The sequence below is a fragment of the Moschus berezovskii genome, chromosome 17 (assembly GCF_049115385.1).
Source record: "Moschus berezovskii isolate FMDL1 chromosome 17, NW_MosBer_1.0, whole genome shotgun sequence".
NCBI classification, from domain to species: Eukaryota; Metazoa; Chordata; class Mammalia; order Artiodactyla; family Moschidae; genus Moschus; species Moschus berezovskii.
In genome coordinates this window covers 2,169,828-2,183,666 of record NC_142476.1, presented here as the reverse complement: position 1 = coordinate 2,183,666, position 13,839 = coordinate 2,169,828, and the positions used below count along the sequence as shown (strand labels likewise).

Below are 13,839 nucleotides of genomic sequence, written 5' to 3'. Positions count from 1 at the left end.
GGGAACTTCCGCTTTATTCTGGAGCTGTTAATTGGGGATAGGACCTCATCTCAAATTGAGTCCATAAGGTGTGTTCTCCTCTCCAATGGGAACTGACATTAGTGAAGTTTCTGAGTCACATAAAGGGAATCAAGTACCCTTTTGCCTTTCAAGAGTGAATGTGGGGGTGAGCGCGGGTTTACTCCCAGGAGAGGAGGCGGGCAGCAGCTCCGGCTCCTGAGGGAACCTCGGCTCCGGCTTTTTGGGACTCTCAGGCGCACGAAGACATGTGTGAATCCGGGGGACAGCGTGTCCGGCTCCGGCACTATCCTGAGCTCCCGGTGTGGGTGGTGGAGGATCATCAGGAGGTTCTGCCCTTTATATATCGGGCCATTGGCTCAAAGCATCTTCCTGCAAGTAATATAAGTTTTGTGCATTTCGATTCACATCCAGACCTCCTTATTCCTGTGGATATGCCAGCTGACACTGTATTTGATAAGGAAACACTTTTCAGAGAATTAAGTATTGAGAATTGGATTATGCCTGCAGTTTATGCTGGCCATTTTTCTCATGTAGTATGGCTTCATCCCACATGGGCTCAGCAAATCAGAGAGGGCAGGCATCACTTTTTAGTAGGCAAAGACACTTCTACCACAACAATCAGGGTTACAAGTACAGATCATTACTTCCTAAGTGATGGTCTTTATGTAACTGAAGACCTGCTGGAGAACCCAAAACCTTTACAGTTGGATGTAATTATGGTAAAACCTTATAAACTCTGTCATAGTCAAGGAGAAAATGATGCAGTATCTTCTGCTAAGAAGCCAAAGCTAGCCCTGGAGGACTCAGAGAACACTGCCTCTACTAATGGTGACTCTTGTTCAGAAGGACTGGAAAAGGACACAGTGATACAGAGAAGGGACCACACTTGTCTACAACCATCATGTTTCTGTTCTTCTGAAAGCCAGGAATGCCAGACTGCAGTTAGCACTGGAGAGATTCTGGAAATTTTAGAGAAAAGGGATGCATTTGTTTTAGATATTGACTTAGATTTTTTTTCAGTCAAAAATCCCTTCAAAGAAATGTTCACTCAGGAGGAATACAAAATCTTACAAGAGCTGTACCAATTTAAAAAGCCTGGAAGCAACCTGACAGAGGAAGATTTGGTAGATTGTGTTGATAATCAAATTCATCAATTAGAAGATTTAGAAGCTGCTTTTGCTGATTTGTGTGATGGCGATGATGAAGAAACTGTACAGAAATGGGCTTCAAACCCTGGAATGGAATTACTAGTCCCACTGGTACAGAGTTTGAAAAAACGGATGGAAGCACCGGACTATGAAATGGTTCACCAGGCTGGTCTAACCTGTGATTATTCAGAACTCCCTCACCATATCAGCACAGAACAAGAAATTGAACATCTTGTTCAGTCTTTGCATACTGTTCTACAAAATTTACCAAAACCTACTCTAGTGAGAATTGCAAGGTCAAGTCTGGATGATTACTGTCCTTCTGAGCAAGTTGAAACCATTCAAGAAAAAGTCCTCAGTGTGCTTCGCTCCCTCTATGGGACTCTAGACATTCACCTGGTGTATTCAACAGAGTCTACTGCATCTTGAAGCATCACAGCACTAGGCTACTGTTACAGCTTGATGTAGTAACGGGGTTTTCGTTAACTTATTTTCACATGAGTCTTCCAGAGAATACCTTAATATTACTGAATAACTTTCCATTTAAAAATTTTCAAGTATTTTGAATCTCCAAACAGATATCACCAGTTGTTGAATGGTGGCAATTTTTTTGGCATCAGGCTTCCCCCAAGTGATGGATCTGATGTTCATCTTTCTTCCTGTCCATCACTGTCATCTTCACTTTTGTGATGGGTTTTTCCTCTTTTCCCCTCTTCGCTTTAGGTTGGTTGGACTATATGAGATTCATTCGTTCAGCCAACTGACATTTTTTGAACTCATACATGTGCCGGTCATAATTTACTGCTAATTATATGGTTTCCTCTTTTCCCCTCTTCACTTTAGGTCGGTTGGACTATATGAGATTCATTCGTTCAGCCAACTGACATTTTTTGAACTCATACATGTGCCGGTCATAATTTACTGCTAACTATATGGTTACAAACAGAATAGACAAGGCCCCTGCCCTCCTGGTGGAAAGCTAAGAAACATATTCAGGATTGTGAGACATGTTATGAAGGAGAACCACAAACATGTTTAAGTGTACTATTAGTACTCAGGGCATCCTGGCCTTACAGGAAGGTAACATTCTCAAAAGCTACTACCAAAAAAAAGTAAATTTGCCAGTCCATAAATATTTCCAGGATTTAGGATTCTGGCCCAGCTCTTACGGAATGCTTTCAACATTGTTGGTATTAAGGAGGCCTATTTAAGTAAATTCAATCAAACAAAAAGTAACTTTCCTTTGCTAATCAATAAAATCCCCCAGGGTTTTTATTCTTTCAGATGGTAAGTATGGGAGTCAAATATCCTTATAGTTCCTAAGTGCCACTTTATTGGCAGTCTTGGTTGATAAGTTTTTCAAATAAACCAGCTTTTTATGTAAATAGTAGAGAAAAACTTAAGTCCTTGATTCTGATATCATAAATACCCAAGGATGTAACTGCCTTCCACCAGCCTCTCCATGAGTAAGAGAGCCTACCTAAACTACTCTTGATCATGAAACTTTTCATTTACATAATTTGCCAACGTCTTCCTCTCTTTAGTATTCCCCATGTTCAGTAATCATTTTTTAACTGCCTACTCGGTTTCCTTTAAAAAGTAGGATGTCACTTACAGAAAAAAACCCATCCAGTCCTCACTTTTAGCACAGCAGTCATTTTCATTTTTGTACGTATCTTTCAGGACTTCACAGCTGTTTCTGTTGAGTTGCATGTAGCTGAAATTGCAGTGTTTCCTAACTTAATACCCAAGGTCATGTTGCCATTGCCACTCAGTAGATGGCACCAGATCCCCTTTTTCCAATGATTGTATTTTACAGCGAACCTTTCTTGTCCCTAAGTTGATTTCCCAAGACTGATAAATATAAGTGTTTATTTCTGTTGTGAAAAGCAAAGCAAAGTGATTTAGCCTTCCATTTTGATAGAACATTGTATGCCAGAAAGTGTAATTTCCCTGTAAAATCAAAATTGCAAAAAGTGCTATTTATTTTTCAGTGTTGAAAACATTTTATTACAGTTCTGTAAGTGAGGTTGCTTTTATAAGTAAATTATTTTGCCTGCTCAAATAAAAAGTGTGTTAAAATTTTAAAGATTAAAAAAAAAATAAAGAGTGAATGTGGTATTTCTCTTGAGATTCTGCAGCGTATATTTTCCTCATCTCGAATTGAGGGGATAATTTTTGGTGTTTCTCAGTTGCGAAGTGAAGAGTGAAGATGTGGGTACTTCTCAAGTTTTGACGAGGACCTCAGGAACTCGCTCGGGTTTCATCAGGGAAGTCAGGCCCCTTTTTGTGTTGGAATGGGAACTTCCGGTTTACTCTCGAGCCGTTAAATGGGAATAGGGTCTCATCTCGAATTGAGTACAGAAAGTGTGTTCTCCTCTCCAATTGGGACTGATGTTAGTGAAATTTCTGAGTCGTATAAAGGGTGTCAACTACGCTTTTGCATTTCAAGAGGTAATGTGGTATTTCTCTTGAGATTCTGCATCGTAAAATTTCGTCATCTCGCATTGAGGGGATAATTTTGTTGTATTTCTCGAGTTGCGATGGGGACCTCAGTTTATCTCGGGTTTCTTCAGGGAAGGCAGGTCCCCTTTTGTGTTGGAACGGAACTTACGGTTTACTCTCGAGCCGTTAAATGGGAATAGGGCCTCAACTCGAATTGAGTCCATAAAGTGTGTTCTCTTCTCCAATGGGGATGGCTGTGTGAGGGAACTTTCTGAGTCACATAAAGAGTGTCAAGTACCCTTTTGCCTTTCAAGCGGGAATGTGGGAATTCTCTTTAGATTCTGCAGGGCAAAATGACCTCATCTCGAATTGAGGGGATAATTTTGTGGTGGTGGTCAAGTTGCAGGCGGAAGCAGTGGAGTTGCGACGAGGACATCAGGAACTCACTCACTTGCTTAAATGAAGTCAAGTCCCCTTTGGTGTTGGAAGGGGAACTTCCGGATTACTCTCGAGCCGTTAAATGGGAATATTAGCTCTTCTCGATTTCAGTCCATAAAGTGTGTTCCCCTCTCCACTGAGGACAGATGTTAGGGACCATTCTGAGTCGCCTAAAGAGTGTCAAGTACCCTTTTACCTTTCAAGCGGGAATGTGGGATTTCTCTTGAGATTCTGCAGTGCAAAACTTCCTTATCTCGCATTGAGGAGATAATTTTGTGGTGTTCCTGAATTGGTGCCGGAAGCTGGGGGTATTTCTCGAGTTGGAACGGGGACCTCAGGAAATCACTCGAGTTACTTTAGGGAAGTCAGGTCCCCTTTTGTGCTGGAAGGGGAACTTCCGGATTACTCTCCAGCCCTTTAATGGGAATAGGGCCCTTTTTCCAGTTGAGTCCGTGAAATGTGTTCTCCTCTCCAATGGGGAAGGATGATAGGGAACTTTCTGAGTGGCATAAAGTGTGTCAAGTACCCCTTTGCCTTTCAAGAGAGAATGTGGGATTTCTCTTGAGATTCTGCAGCGCAAAATTACCTCATCTATCATTGAGGGGATAATCTTGTGGTGTTTCTCGAGTTGCGATGGGGCCCTCAGGAACTTACTCGAGTTACTTCAGGGAATCAGGCCCCTTTTGTGCTGGAAGGAGAACTTCCGGATTACTCTTGAGCACTTTAAAGGGAATCGGGCCTCTTCTGGAATTGAGTCCATAAAGTGTGTTATCCTGTCCACTGAGGACGAATGTTAGGGACCATTCTGAGTCGCCTAAAGGAAGTCAAGTACCTTTTTGCCTTTCAAGCGGAAATGTGGGATTTTTCTTGAAATTCTGCATCGCAAAATTTCCTCATCTCGCATTGAGGGGATAATTTTGTGGTGTTTCTCGAATTTTGGCGGGAAGCTGGGGGTACTTCTCGAGTTGCGGCGGGGACCTCAGGAATTCGCTCGGGTTGCTTCAGGGAAGTCAAGTCTCCTTTTGTGTTGGAAGGGGAATTTCCGGAATACTCTTGAACCATTAAAAGGGAATATTGCCTCTTCTGATTTGAGTCCATAAAATATGTTCTCCTCTCCACTGAGGATGGATGTTAGGGAATATTCTGAGTCGCATAAAGGGAATCAAGTACTCTTTTGTCTTTCAAGCGGGAATGTGGGATTTCTCTTGAGATTCTGCAGCGCAAAATTTCCTCATCTCGTTTTGGGGGGATAATTTTGTGCTGTTTCTCAAATTGCGGCGGGAAGATGGGGGTACTTCTAGATTTGCGACGTGGACCTCAGGAACTCACTCCAGTTACTACAGGCAAGTCAGGTCCCCTTGTGTTCTTGAAGGGGAACTTCCGGATTACTCTGGAGCCCTTTAAATGAAATAGGGCCTCTTCGCGAGTTGAGTCCATAAAGTGTGTTCTCCTCTCCAATATGGAAGGATGTTAGGGAACTTTCTGAGTGACATAAAGGGAGTCAAGTACGCTTTTGGCTTTCAATTGTGAATGTGGGATTTCTCTTCAGATTCTGCAGTGCAAAGTTTCCTAATCTCGCATGGAGGGGATAATTTTGTGGTGTTTCCCGAATTTCGGCGGGAAGCTGGGGGTACTTCTCGAGTTTCAACGGGGACCTCAGGAACTCACTGGAGTTACTTCAGGGAAGTCAGATCCCCTTTTGTGCTGGACGGGGTACTTCCGGATTACTCTCGAGCCCTTAAAGGGAATAGGGGCTCTTCTGGAGTTGAGTCCATAAATTGTGTACTCCTTTGCAATGGGGACGGATTTTAGGGAACTTTCTGAGGGGCATAAAGTATGCATAATTCCCTTTTGCCTTTCAAGCGGGAGTGTGGGATTTCTCTTGGGATTCTGCAGAGCAGAATTTCGTCATCTCGCACTGAGGTGATAATTTTGTGGTGTATGTAGAGTTGCGGCGGGAAGCTGGGGGGTACTTCTCGAGTTGCGATGGGGACATCAGGAACTCGCTCGGGTATCTTCAGGTAAGGCAGGACCCGTTTTGTGTTTAAAGGGGATCTTCCGGTTTACTCTCGAGCCGTTAAGTGGGAATCGGTCCTCATCTCTAATCGAGTCCATAAAATGTGTTCTTCTCTCCAATGGGCACTCCTGTGTAAGGAAACTTTCTGAGTCGCATAAAGGGTGTCAAGAGTCCTTTTGCCTTTCAAAAGGGAATGTGGTATTTCTCTTGAGATTCTGCAGCGCAAAATTTCCTCATCTCGCATTGAGGGGATAATTTTGTGGTGTTTCTTGTGTTGCGGCTGGAAGCTTGGCGTATTTCTCAAGTTTCAACGGGGACCTCAGGAACTGGCTTGGGTTGTTTCAGGGAAGTCAGTTCCCCTTTGTGTTGGAAGGGGAACTTCCGGTTTACTCTCGAGCCGTTAATTGGGAATAGGGCCTCATCTTGAATTGAGTCCATAAAGTGTGTTCTCCTGTCCAATGGGGATGGCTTTGTGAGGGAACTTTCTGAGTCGCATAAAGGGTTTCAAGTACCTTTTTGCCTTTCAAGAGGTAATGTGGTATTTCTCTAGAGATTCTGTAACGCAAAATTTCCTATTCTCGCATTCAGCAGATAATTTTGTGGTGTTTCTCGAGTTGCGGCGGGAAGCTGGGGGTACTTCTCGAGATGCGATGGGTACCTCAGTAACTCACTCGGGTTTTTTCAGGTAAGGCAGGTCCCCTTTTTGTTGAAAGGGGAACTTCCGATTTACTCTCGAGCAGTTAATTGGCAATAGTGCCTCATTTCGAATTGAGTACATAAAGTTCGTTCACCTCTCCAATGGGGACTGATGTTAGTGAAATTTCTGAGTCGCATAAAGGGTGTCAAGTACCCTTTTGCCTTTCAAGAGGGAATGTGGTATTTCTCTTGAGATTCTGCAGCGCAAAATTTCCTCATCTCGCATTGAGGAGATAATTTTGTGGTGTATGTCGAGTTGCGGCGGGAATTTGGGATTACTTCTTGTGTTGCGACGGGGACCTCAGGAATTTGTTCGAGTTGCTTCTGGAAAGTCAGGTCCCTTTTTGTGTTGGAAGGGGAACTTCCGGTTTAGTCTGAAGCCGTTAAATGGGAATAGGGCCTCATCTCGAATTGAGTCCATAAAGTGTGTTCTCCTCTCCTATGGGGACTGATTTTAGTGAAATTTTTGAGTCGCATAAATGGTGTCAAGTACATTTTGCCTTTCAAGAGGGAATAGTGGTATTTCTCTTGAGATTCTCCATCGCAAAATTTCCTCATCTCGCATTGAGGCGATAATTTTGTTGTGTTTCTCTAGTTGCGGCAGGAAGCTGGGCGTACTTCTCGAGTTGCCATGGGGACCTCAGGAATTTGCTCGGGTTTCTTCAGGTAAGGCAGGTCCCCTTTTGTGTTGGAAAGTGCACTTCTGGTTTACTCTCCAGCCGTTAAATGGGAATAGGGCCTCATCTGGAGTTGAGTCCATAAAGTGTGTTCTGTCCAATGGGGACGGCTGTGTGAGTGAACTTTCTGAGTCGCATAAAGTGTGTGAAGTAACCTTTTGCCTTTCAAGCGGGTATTTGGGACTTCTCTTGAGATTTTGGAGTGCAAAATTTCCTCATCTCACATTGAGGGAATAATTTTGTTGTGTCTCGAGTTTCAGCTTGAATCTGGGGGTACTTCTCGAGTTGCAACGTGGACATCAGGAACTCGTTCGTATTGCTTCAGGGAAGTCAGATCCCCTTTTTTTGGAAGTGGAACTTCCGGATTACTCTCGAGCCCTTAAATGGGAATAGGGCCACTTCTAGATTTGAGTCCATAAATTGTGTTCTCTGCTCCAATAAGGACGGGTGTTAGGAAACTATCTGAATCGCATAAAGTGTGTCTAGTGCTCTTTTGCCTTTCAAGCGGGAATGTGGGATTTCTATTTAATTGTGCAGTGCCAAATTTCCTCATCTCACATTTAGCGGATAATTTTTTGGTGTTTCCCCTTTTGAAGCGGGAAGCTGGGGGTATTTCTTGCGTTGCGACAGGGACCTCAGGTAGTCGCTTGTGTTGCTTCAGGGAAGTTAGTTACCCTTTTCTGCTGGAACGGGAATTTCGGGATTACTCTCGAGCCGTTAAATGGGAATAGGGCCTCTTCCCAAGTTGAGTCCATAAATTGTGTTCTCCTCTCCAATGGGGATGGCTGTGTGAGGGAATTTTCTGAGTCGCATAAAGGGTGTCAAATACAGTTTTGCCTTTCAAGCAGAACGTGGGATTTCTCTTGAATTGTGCAGCGGAATATATTCCTGATCTCGCATTGAAGGGATAATTTTGTGGTGTTTCTAGAGTTGCAGCGGGAAGCTGGTTGAATTTCTCAGGTAGCGAAGAGGACCTCAGGAATTCACTCTGGCTGCATCAGGGAAGTCAGGAACCCTTTTGTTTTGGAAGGGGAATTTCGCTATTACTGTTGAGCCTTTAAATGGGAATAGGGCCTCTTCTGGAGTTAAGTCTGTAAAGTGTGTTCTCCTCTCCAATGGGGACGACTGTTTGAGGGAATTTTCTGAGTCTCACCCTGCTGTGCAACTGGGAGAAATACCAGCCCCACCCGCGCAGACAGGAGAGATGCCGGCCCAGGCGGCTGAGACGCCAGAGACACGGGCCTTGCCGGCGCAGACGCGAGAGAGGCCTTTCCCACCCACGCAGACGCGAGAGACACAGGCCCTGCCCGCGCAGACGCGAGAGAACCCGGCCCCGCCCGCGAAGACACGAGAGACCCCGGCCCTGCCCGCTCAAACGCTATTGTCGCTGGCGCTGCCCGCACAGACACAAGAGAAGCCGGCCCCGCACGCACAGACGCGAGAGACCCCGGCCCTGCCCACCAGACGTGGGATACGCAGGCCCCACCCACGCAGACTCGAGAGAAGCCGGCCCTGGCGCAACCGACCATGCAAAGATGCACGGAGGTGAGGAGCTACCCCATGCCTGAGGCCAGGGCAGGCGGCCAAGAGGAGGTACTCCACCTCCAATAGGCGGTGGCTGTGCGCGGGAGGGCCGAGAGGAGGTATTCACGTTCAACGTCAGGGGGGGCGGCCTTGAGGACATACCCCTCATCCAAGGTAAGGTGCAGCAGCTGTGCTTTCTTGGAGCAGCTGTGAAGAGATATCCCACACCCAAGGTAAGAGAAACTCAAATCAGATGGTAGGTATTGCGAGGGGGCATCAGAGGGCAGACACACTGAAATCATAATCACCGGAATCTACTCGATCTGACCAGATGGACCAGGCCAAATGTGGTCCACTGGAGAAGGGAATGGCAAACCACTTCAGTATATTTGCATTGAGAACCCCATGAACAGTATCAAAGGGCCAAATGACAGGATACTGAATGAGGAATTCCCCAGGTCTGTAGGTGCCCAGTATGCTACTGGAGATCAGTGGAGAAATAACTCTAGAAGGAATGAAGGGATGGAGCAAAAGCAAAACCAGTACCCAGTTGTGGATGTGACCGGTGATAGAAGCAAGGTCTGGTGCTGTAAACAGCAATATTGCATAGGAACCTGGAATGTAAGGTCCAGGAATCAAGGCAAATTGGAAGTGGTCAAACAGGAGATGGCAAGAGTGAACATAGACATTCTAGGAATCAGTAAATTAAAATGGACTGGAATGTGTGAATTTAACTCAGATGACCATTATATATATACTACTGTGGGCAGAAATCCCTTAGAAGAAATGGAGTAGCCCTCATGGTCAACAAGAGACTCTGAAATGCAGTACTTGGATGCAATCTTAAAAACGACAGAATGATTTCTATTCGTTTCCAAGGCAAACCATTCAACATTACAGTAATCCAGGCCGATGCCCCAACCACTAACGCTGAAGAAGCTGAATCTGAACGGTTCTATGAAGACCTACAAGACCTTTTAGAACTAACACCCAAAAAAGATGTCCTTTTCATTCTAGGGGACTGGAATGAAAAAGTAGAAAGTCAAGAAACACCTGGAGTAACAGGCAAATTTGGCCTTGGAGCACGGAATGAAGCAGGACCAGGTCTAATAGAGTTTTGTCAAGAGAACGCACTGGTCATAGCAAACTCCCTCTTCCAACAAAACAAGAGAAGACTTTACACGTGGACATCACCAGATGGTCAACACCGAAATAAGAGTGACTATATTCTTTGCACCCAAAGTTGGAGAAGCTGTATACAGTTAGCAAAAACAAGACCAGGAGCTGACTGTGGCTCAGATCATGAACTCCTTATTGCCAAATTCAGACTTAAATTGAAGAAAGAAGGGAAAACCCCTAGAGCATTCAGATATGATCTAAATCAAATCCCTTATGATTATACAGTGGAAGTGAGAAATAGATTTAAGGGACTAGATCTGATTGATAGAGTGCCTGATGAACTCTGGATGGAGGTTTGTGACATTGTACAGGAGACAGGGACCAAGAGCATCCCCATGGAAAAGGAATGCAAAAAAAGCAAAATGGCTGTCTGAGGTGGCCTTACAAATAGCTGTGAAAAGAAGAGAAGCGAAAAGCAAAGGAGAAAGGGAAAGATATAAGCATTAGAATGCAGAGTTCCAAAGAATAGCAAGGAGAGATAAGAAAGCCTTCCTCAGTGATCAATGCAAGGAAATAGAGGAAAACAACAGAATAGGAAAAACAAGAGATCTCTTCAAGAACATTAGAGATTCCAAGGGAACATTTCATGCAAAGATGGGCTCGATAAAGGACAGAAATGGTATGGACCTAACAGAAGCAGAAGATATTAAGAAGAGGTGGCAAGAATACACAGAAGAACTGTACAAAAAAGATCTTCACGACCAGGATAGTCACGAAAATGTGATCACTGGCCTAGAGCCAGACATCTTCGAATGTGAAGTCAAGTATGCCTTAGAAAGCAACACTACGAACAAAGCTAGTGGAAGTGATGGAATTCCAGTTGAGCTATTTCAAATCTTGAAAGATGATGCTGTGAAAGTGCTGCACTCAATATGCCAACAAATTTGGAAAACTCAGCAGTAGCCACAGGACTGGAAAAGGTCAATCTTCATTCCAATCCCAAAGAAAGGCATTGCCAAAAATGCTCAAACTACCGCACAATTGCACTCATCTCACACGCTAGTACAGTCATGCTCAAAATTCTCCAAGCAAGGCTTCAGCAATATGTGATCCGTGAACTCCCAGATGTTCAAGCAGGTTTTAGAAAAGGCAGAGGCACCAGAGATAAAATTGTCAACATGCGCTCGATCATGGAGAAAGTGAGAGAGTTCCAGAAAACATCTATTTCTGCTTCATTGACTATGCCAAAGCCTTTGACTGTGTGGATCACAATAAACTGTGGAAGACTGTGAAAGAGATGGGAATACCTGACCACCTGACCTGCCTCTTTAGAAACCTGTATGCAGGTCAGGAAGCAACAGTCAGAACTGTGCATGGAACAACAGACTGTTTCCAAATAGGAAAAGGAGTACGTCAAGGCTTTATATTGTAATCTTGCTAATTTAACTTATATGCAGAGTGCATCATGAGAAATGCTGGGCTGGAAGAAGAACACCTGGAATCAAGATTGCTGGGAGAAATATCAATAACCTCAGATATGCAGATGACACCACCTTTAGGGCAGAAAGTGAAGAGGAATTCAAAATCCTCTTGATGAAAGTGAAAGAGGAGAGTGAAAAAGTTGGCTTGAAGCTCAACATTCAGAAAACAAAGGTCATGGAATCTGGTCCCAACACTTCACGGGAAATAGATGGAAAAACAGTGGAAACAGTGTCACACTTTATTTTTTTGGGCTCCAAAATCACTGCAGATGCTGATTGCAGCCATGAAATTAAAAGGCGCTTACTCCTTGGAAGGAAAGTTATGACCAACCTTGATAGTATATTAAAAAGCAGAGACATCACTTTGCCAAAAAAGCTCCATTTAGTCAAAGCTATGGTTTTTCCCGCAGTCATGTATGGATGTGAGAGTTGGACTGTGAAGAAAGCTGATCGCTGAATAATTGATGCTTTTGAACTGTGGTATTGTAGAAGACTCTTGAGAGTCCCTTGTACTGCAAGAAGATCCAACCAGTCCATTCTAAGGGAGATCAATCCTGGGTGTTAATTGAAAGGACTGATGCTAAAGCTGAAACTGCAATACTTTGGCCACCTCATGCGATGAGTTGACACACTGGAAAAGATTCTGATGTTAGGAAAGTTTGGGGGCTGGAGGAGAAGGGGACGACAGAGAATGAGATGGCTGGATAGCATCACCGACTCTGTGGCTATGAGTTTGAGTGAACTCCGGGAGTTGGTGTTGGACAGGGAGGCCTGGCGTACAGTGATTCATGGGGTCGCGGAGAGTCGGACACGACTGAGCGACTGAACTTAACTGAACTGAATAAAGTGTGTCAAATACCCTTTTCCCTTTCAGGTGGGAATGTGGGATTTCTCTTAAAATTCTGCAGCGCAAAATTTCCTCATTATGCATTGAGGGGATAATTTTTTGGTGGCTCTCAAGTTGCGGCGGTAAGCTGGGGGTACTTGTCGAGTTGCGACGGGGACCTCAAGTACTTGCTTGGGTTGCTTCACGGAAGTCAGATTCCCTTTTGTGTTGGAAAGGAAACTTCCGGTTTACTGTCGAGCCCTTAAATGTGAACGGGGGCTCATATCGAATTGAATACATAAAGTGTGTTCTCCTCCCAATTAGGACGGCTGTGTGAGGGAACTTTCTGAGTTGCGTAAAGTGTGTCAAGTACCCTTTTGCCTTTCATGAGGGAATGTTTTATTTCTCTTGAGATTCTGCATTGCAAAATTTCCTTATCTCGCATTGAGGGGATAGTTTTATTGTGTTTCTCGAATTGCGGCGGGAAGCTGGGGGTACTACTGGAGTTGCGAGGAGGACCTCAGAAACTCACTTGTGTTGCTTCAGGGAAGTCAGGTCCCCTTTTGTGCTGGACGGGGAACTTCCGGATTAATCTCTAGCCGTTAAATGGGAATAGGGGCTCATCTCGAATTGAGTCCATAAACTGTGTTCTCCTGTCCAATGGGGACGGCTGTGTGAGGGAACTTTCTGAGTGCAAAAACGGTGTCAAGTACCCTTTTGCCTTTCAAGAGGGAATGTGGTATTTCTCTTGAGATTCTGCATCCCAAAATTTCCTCATCTCACATTGAGGGGATAATTTTGTGGTGTTTCTCAAGTTGCGGCGGGAAATTGAGGGTACTACTCAAGTTGCCACGGGGACCTCAGGAAATCGCTCGTGCTGCTTCTGGGAGGTCAGGTCCCCTTTTGTGTTGGAAGCGGACCTTCTGCTTTACTCTTGAGGCGTTAAATGGGAATAGGGTCTCATCTCGAATTGAGTCCAAAAATTGTGTTCTCCTCTGCAATGGGGACGGCTGTGTGAGGGAACTTTCTGAATGCAAAAAGGGTGTCAAATACCCTTTTGCCTTTCAAGAGGGAATGTGGTATTTCTCTTGAGATTCTGCAGTGCAATATTACCTCATCTCACACTGAGGGGATAATTTTGTGGTGTTTCTCGAGTTGCGGCGGGAAACTGAGGTTACTTCTCGAGTTGCCACGGGGACCTCAGGAAATCGCTCAGGTTGCTTCTGGGAGGTATGGTCCCCTTTTGTGTTCTTATGTGAACTTCCTGTTTACTCTCTAGCCGTTAAATACAAATAGGGCCTCTTCTCGAAATGAGTTCATAAATTGTGTTCTCCCCTCCAAAGTTGACGGCTATGAGAGGGAACATTCTTAGTCGCATAAACGGTGTCAAGTACCCTTTTGTATTTCAAGAGGGAATGTAGTATTTCTCTTGAGTTTCTGCAGCGCA

At 44.5% G+C, this 13,839-nt stretch overlaps 1 pseudogene across 1 annotated transcript; it reads left to right on the top strand.

The window, feature by feature from the left end:
* The first annotated feature begins 202 nt into the window (after window positions 1–202).
* LOC129551802 (UPF0489 protein C5orf22 pseudogene) lies at window positions 203–3,207 on the top strand (annotated as a pseudogene). Its single transcript, XR_016039510.1, has 2 exons — window positions 203–1,892; window positions 2,013–3,207. The product of XR_016039510.1 is annotated as a UPF0489 protein C5orf22 pseudogene (transcript).
* Window positions 3,208–13,839: the final 10,632 nt, after the last annotated feature.